Source organism: Cyanistes caeruleus, chromosome 6, assembly GCF_971803275.1.
Source record: "Cyanistes caeruleus chromosome 6, bCyaCae1.hap1.1, whole genome shotgun sequence".
Taxonomy (NCBI): domain Eukaryota; kingdom Metazoa; phylum Chordata; class Aves; order Passeriformes; family Paridae; genus Cyanistes; species Cyanistes caeruleus.
The window spans coordinates 27,956,168-27,962,167 of record NC_141706.1 but is presented as its reverse complement, the minus strand read 5'-3'; the positions used below and the strand labels follow the sequence as shown (position 1 = coordinate 27,962,167).

At 46.1% G+C, this 6,000-nt stretch overlaps 1 long non-coding RNA gene across 1 annotated transcript in view; it reads right to left on the bottom strand.

The window, feature by feature from the left end:
• Positions 1 to 3,191: 3,191 nt before the first annotated feature.
• Positions 3,192 to 6,000, bottom strand: part of LOC111930138 (uncharacterized) — a 40,470-nt gene continuing 37,661 nt past the window's right edge. The window contains exons 4-5 of the long non-coding RNA XR_015287801.1: positions 4,081 to 4,137; positions 3,192 to 3,402 (exon numbers count right to left, since the gene is read on the bottom strand). This is a non-coding gene — a long non-coding RNA (uncharacterized LOC111930138). The remainder of the gene's footprint in view (positions 3,403 to 4,080; positions 4,138 to 6,000) is intronic.

Sequence of the window (6,000 nt, the reverse complement as noted above, 5' to 3'; positions counted from 1 at the left end):
GGCTGACTTACATCTGTACAGCTGGGACTGTGCTGTGACAAGCTGAACAGCAGCATATGTTTTCCCAGTGCTCGTCCCAGTTCCTCTGTTGGAAAATAACCTTATTTCCTTCAGTAAAGCCATAAACTCAAGGGTGTGGTGGGCCTTGATTCGGCAGTGCTTTCTGCCTCCCACACCTCTCTGGTAAAAACATTCACATGAGGGTAGATTATTTGAAGAGAACGAAAATAGAGGAATCCTATTATTTAAAAATGATGTAATTTCTCTATGGCAGTGTCCCACTACTTTACATTTTTTTTTCCATCAACCATGCAGTCATTTTGAAAAGGCATCATTTAAAACAATCAAATTCTCAGAAAAAATATATTTTGCAACTCCCCTTTTTAGAGAGGTTTGCACACAAATTGAGAATTTTCAGGTTTCCCAGGCAGATAAGCTTTGTCCGCTCGGGCAGAAGCCCATGTTAGCTTACGTTATTTAGCATGGCATTATTCCATGCTGCTTACTTATAGCTTGTTGAAAATAAGGGATGATGAACACCTTTTCCAGGGCACACCCTGAATTTATTCTTAGTAAATTGTCTACGATGTTCTTGGCCTAAAAACTCATAATTCTCTGAGCCCTTTTTAAAAAACTACTTGCCCACTTTCAGCTGTGGGGAGAAGGTGACAATAATCCCTTCAGTACCTCCACTGGTGAGCAAAGGGAGCAACTTCAGAAGACAGCCTGGCCACCTCCCAGGAGACAGAGACGCTGCAATGGGAGAGCATGGATTTGTCAAATTCAGAGAATGAGCTTTGGGGATGAGGGAATCCTCTAATAAAATAAACAGAAAATTAAATTCACCTCCCTTTTCCTCTCACATGTCTCCCATCTATGTCAGCTTGGGAGAGAACGTGGTGCTTAGACATTAGCACTAAAAACACCACAACTCATTGACAAACACAGGGGTCACATTTCTTCTCTGGCTCGACTCGAGGGAATCATCTTTTTTCTCCTTCAGAAGTTAATGCTGCATCCTGGTGACCAGCACAGGTACCATCAGTGCCTGAATGCATGTCTTTGTGACCACACTTACAGCTCAGCCCGTGATTACCTGCACATAGACAGGAACGTGGGTCACGGGAAGCACTTGAGCTGTGCTGGAGTTTGGACTGTGGCCATATGGAGTAGATGGTGTGTACTAACCCCAGAGAGGTTCTGCAGAGACTAAAGATGTATTAGAAATGAGACTCATGTCATGCTGCCATGATGCATTTCTCCATGTGTACATAGAAAAATTAATAAAGCATCTTCTATCATCCTTCCAAACCCATCTGAACAACAGCATCAAATATGCTATAAAACACAGATAGCGCTTCTTAATTTAAGTGGAAACTTTGAATTTCACAGGGACTACCTTTGTAACTCTCTTTTACAAATTAAGAAGCTTGACTATCCAGAATTAAAACAAAGTGCCAGAAAAAAAATACATTTTATATTCACATGCACATGCATTTTTTGTGCATGCATGCAGCCAACCCTGTGCCTGTGTGTGCTGTTCTGAACAGTACGTGGCCACTTACACAGAAAATTGAATGTATTTAAATAAGGTGCAGCTTCTCCCTGCTCCAAACAAAGTTCATGGACAATGCTTCTCTCTTCTGGTTATATTTACAAATGGAAATGGATTATATTTACAAACAGAAACAGCACTGTGTCATTTCAGACTAAGTTTGGCTGCTGCAGTGCTCCTCTCTGAACTTTGGTAACTCTACATCCTGTGTTTTTCCCCCAGACTACATATCACGTCTTCAGTACCATAAATCTGCCAATCTTTCCTACCATTTCTACTGCTAATTAGGCTTCATTGGGGTTTCACTCTCCCACTCCCTATGTTAGATAAACGCAGTGTCACCTGAGCAAGCTGCAAGTACTACTACTTGCATAGCTGGTTATTAGGGCACTTCCACTGGTCATGCTAAACCAGTGATGACAACACTGGGAACATTTTGACAAAACACGCTTCTGTGGACACTGCCAGTGAGTCAACAAACCCCATTTAGTATTCCACAATTAGGTCACATAAAATATTTCAGAAAAAGAAAGAGATATAAAAACTTTTTGTCCTTGTCTTTGAGGGGGGGAGGGTGGGGGCATGTACAGAGGGGCAACAACATGACACGAACCAGATTAACCTGCCCTGTAGTAGAAAAGCTGAAAGATATTTATTTTAATTTATAGTAAAAGCCCCTTTAGACATATATTTAAAATCATCTAGTGTTTCAACAAGGCCTGATAGTTACTGAAAGTTACACGAAAAACAACCACTATACAACTTGTCTGAAAATATAATAATACAAATAAAAGGTAATTTACATGAGTCCTTTATAAGAGCAATCTCTATATCCAGAAATGAGATGGCAGCATACTACAGCTAATGCAAATATTATTGCTAAATATATTTGTGGTAACACATCTAAAAGAGAAAGAATGAGAACTAACATGCAGATGATCTGTAAAAGACTCAAATACTAATAAAAACTGGGGGAGAAGAAGGGTAGAAGGACGGTGGGGTAAGACTGTTAAATCATTATTTCATGAGGCCCATATTCACAAAGCAATTTTTTACAGATGGTTGGAGGTATTTCTGAACCCTTAACTGACAGGAATACAGGAGGCTCCGAGGCCTTAAGCAGCAATTCTATTCATAGGCCCTTAGCCTTTATATAATTGTATTAGGTGCAGTAACAGACATAAATTAACATGCACTGACCCCCTGCTCCTAGCAATGTATGCCTTGACCTTTTAAGAAACCTCAAGAGCAGTACTAGTTTAGTATTTGATACATTCTCTTTTAGGGGAGATTAAATGCTGGTCTAGGAGTTGCATGTATTTGAGGCTCTAACAGGCCTTACCCATCTTTGGCTATGAGAAACTGCTTTTCTTTCATATCTTGAAGTAAGCAGTTTGTCTACTTTGGTTGCAAACAAGCTGATACCAGTAAAGCAGTGCTAAGCTTTATGGGTCCTAACAGAGCTAGTTTGATGTAAGTCAGGTGGCAGGTTAGGAGTTCCTAACCCCTGAAGACATCTGCCCATTATGGCAGCTTTCTGAAGGAAGATATTTTTGTATAAATCATATATTGCAATTAGTGAGTAGATAATGTCCATCAAGAAATTAGATGACAAAATAAAAAGACAAAAATGGACTTCTTGCAAAAGTCTTTCCTATGTATTTAGTTTACTAATAAATTGAATTTAAAATTTAAAATATGAAAAAAGAATTTAAAACTCAAAATATCACAAGACCTTTCTGTAGTCACTTATCTGTAAACTTTTCATTTTGTAACTGGAAGGCACTTTGTCTTTCTTTAAAATTGCCACGTCTGGAAACAGAGCAGGAGACCATGGCTAAAAATGACTGAAAAAAGAATACATTTGGTTGTTTACTGGGAGAGGGTCCTTTTGCTTTTGAAACATGTGCTATCAATTAATTTGGCTCTCAGTTTTCTACCTCACGACTATACTGGTAGACAGTAATTTGTGCTAGCTGTCTCAAGGATGGTGGACTAAAAAAAAAAAAAAAAAAAAAAGAAAGAAATCTACCAGGCAAAAACTACGAGAACTGCAAATGTCGGACAATGCATTTAACCATGAAGTGAAAGAGTGTTAACTGGTTATTGAAGAGGGAAAAATGAGGGAAGTAAGGAGATTTTAGGCACTGCTCACTAACTTTTTTCCTTGCCACCTTCCTAAGACGACAAGTTTCACTAGAAATCAATGTGACTGCCTGTCTATGTATAATTTGTATCAACTTTACGTGGATTTGCCCCCCTGTTTCAATGCCCTGACCTCCCTTCCACCATCCTGGGCTTTCTCCCATGCGGGATGAGGCTGGTTCCTGTGCCTGGGGGCAGCAGGTGCTGGGGGTCCGGGGGCAGCTGTGGCCTAGTGCTGTGTCAGGCCAAGCCTGGCTGTAACCAGCACCGGGGTCTGAGGGAACGGCAGCAGCTGGGAACCCGGACGGTTCCCCGGCTTTCGGGAGGGCCCCGTGTGAGGAATCCCCGGGGGTGTGGGGAAAGTCCATCGCTTCTCTCACCTGCCTGCGGTCCCCGCTGCTCCCGAGACGCCTCCGGCCTCGACGGTGCGGCCTCACCTGCGGGGAAAAGCAGAGGGAGAGGAGGGTTAATCGCACCGGGATGGCTCCCGCAGGGGTCTCCGCTCCTCCCCGACTCACCTGGCTTCGTCTCGCCCTTAAGCGTCGAGGGGAGCGGAGACCGGCTCACGGCCCCACCCGGACGTCCCTATCACCCGTGGGGATACACACACACACACACACACACACACACACACGCACACACACACACACACAGAGACACACTGACACACACACACACACACACACACACACACACACAGACACACACACACACACACACACACACGGAGTACTGGAACCAAGCCCCTCCAGCTGCCTCAGGCCCAGACCCGGCACAGCACGTCGGGGGAGGCGAGGCCAGCCCGGGACGCGCCTTGGCAGGGCCGGGCAAGAGCCCGACGGCAGGAGGAGTGGGCCGGGGCTCCCCCGGAGAAGCCCGGAGGGGCTGCCGGGGGTGGGTGCCCGCTCGGGTGCGGCAGGCGCGGCAGCGGCCCGGACCGCCCGACGTGTCCAAGTGTCCTGCAGCGGACAGGAGCCTGCGAGCAGCGAGGGCAGGGAGAGGGGCAGGGCAGGGAGCGGGGCAGGGCGGCTGGCGAGAGGAGCCCTGTGGAGCTGCTGCGGCCGCGGAGCCCGGCCGGGGGCAGCCCCCAAGCAGAGGGGAGCGGCTCCCGCTCCGCCCGCAGCAGCCGCAGCCCTGAGCATGGCAGCAACAGTTGGCTGGCAAGGTAAAGAGACGGGGAGCTGCTCCAACGTGGCTCGGATTTCCCCTCGCGCCTGAGCTGCCCCCCCAAATCACTCCTGGTTTCCATCCTCTTGAGGGACGACAGTAGGCAGGGAACAGATAGGATGTTTTTTTAGCCTTAGCTTGGCTGATCCCTCTTATCACATCTCTCTTCTTTTTTTTTCCCAAGTTCCCTCTACCTTGTCTCTCCCTTTAGAATATGTTCACATGAATAAAACCCCTGTTAAGATGTTTGCTGGCGACCGGAAAGTACAAATGTCTTTTTTTTCCCCCCTCTAAATAGAAGAGGATAAATAGTTATGAAAATGTGAGACTACTTAAAAGATATTGTGACCCTTCCACCTTTGTTTTCATCAAGCCAGCTAGTGCTCAAGCTACGTGTCCTGAGCAAGAAGGAAAGGAGGGAAGGGAGCAATGAGGTGCTTTTGCTTTGCTTTCTTTCCTTGCTTGTCCCTTACCCGGCCTTTTACTCTTTTCTAAAGTGCAAGTAAGTCTTCAAAATATCTTTTATCTCTCGAGAAATATTGACTCTTAGACTGTGGTCCTCACCCGATCTCTCCAATGCAGGCTTCCCTGAAATGCAAGATCAGCCCTTTCTCAGCCGGATCTCCCTCCGTGCCGCTGTCGGGGGGGGGCAGATGGGAGAGCCCTTGTATTTTCTAACAGCTGAGACATTAGATCGCACCCCCACCTCCTTTTTATTTTACAGCCGGGAGAACCATAGGCCCCTGTGTTGCGTCAAGCGGCCACTCTGCTACCAACTTGCTGCTTAGATCTTGTCTCTTTCACGAGGCTGATCTGCACGGACAGATCTGCGCTTAATCGCTCCTTCTTTTGGGGAGGCAGGGAGGGAGGATTTCTCTTTGCTATTTATTTCTTGCCCACGGAATCCGGGCTGGTAATTACTGCAAAGAGAGGGAAAATGCAGCTTCCCTAACTCCTGCCTGAGATGCTCTCAGTGCTGTGTGCATGCACAAGGCAGTTTCAGAACCACAGAGCTGGTGCTGATGCTGCTTTGCTCGCTTGCAATCACCTCGTCCAAAAGCATCGCCTCGGCTGGGTTTTCCCTCGGATTCTGCCTTTTTTACCCTTTTTGGGGGCACTGGTTTTTGCGGAAA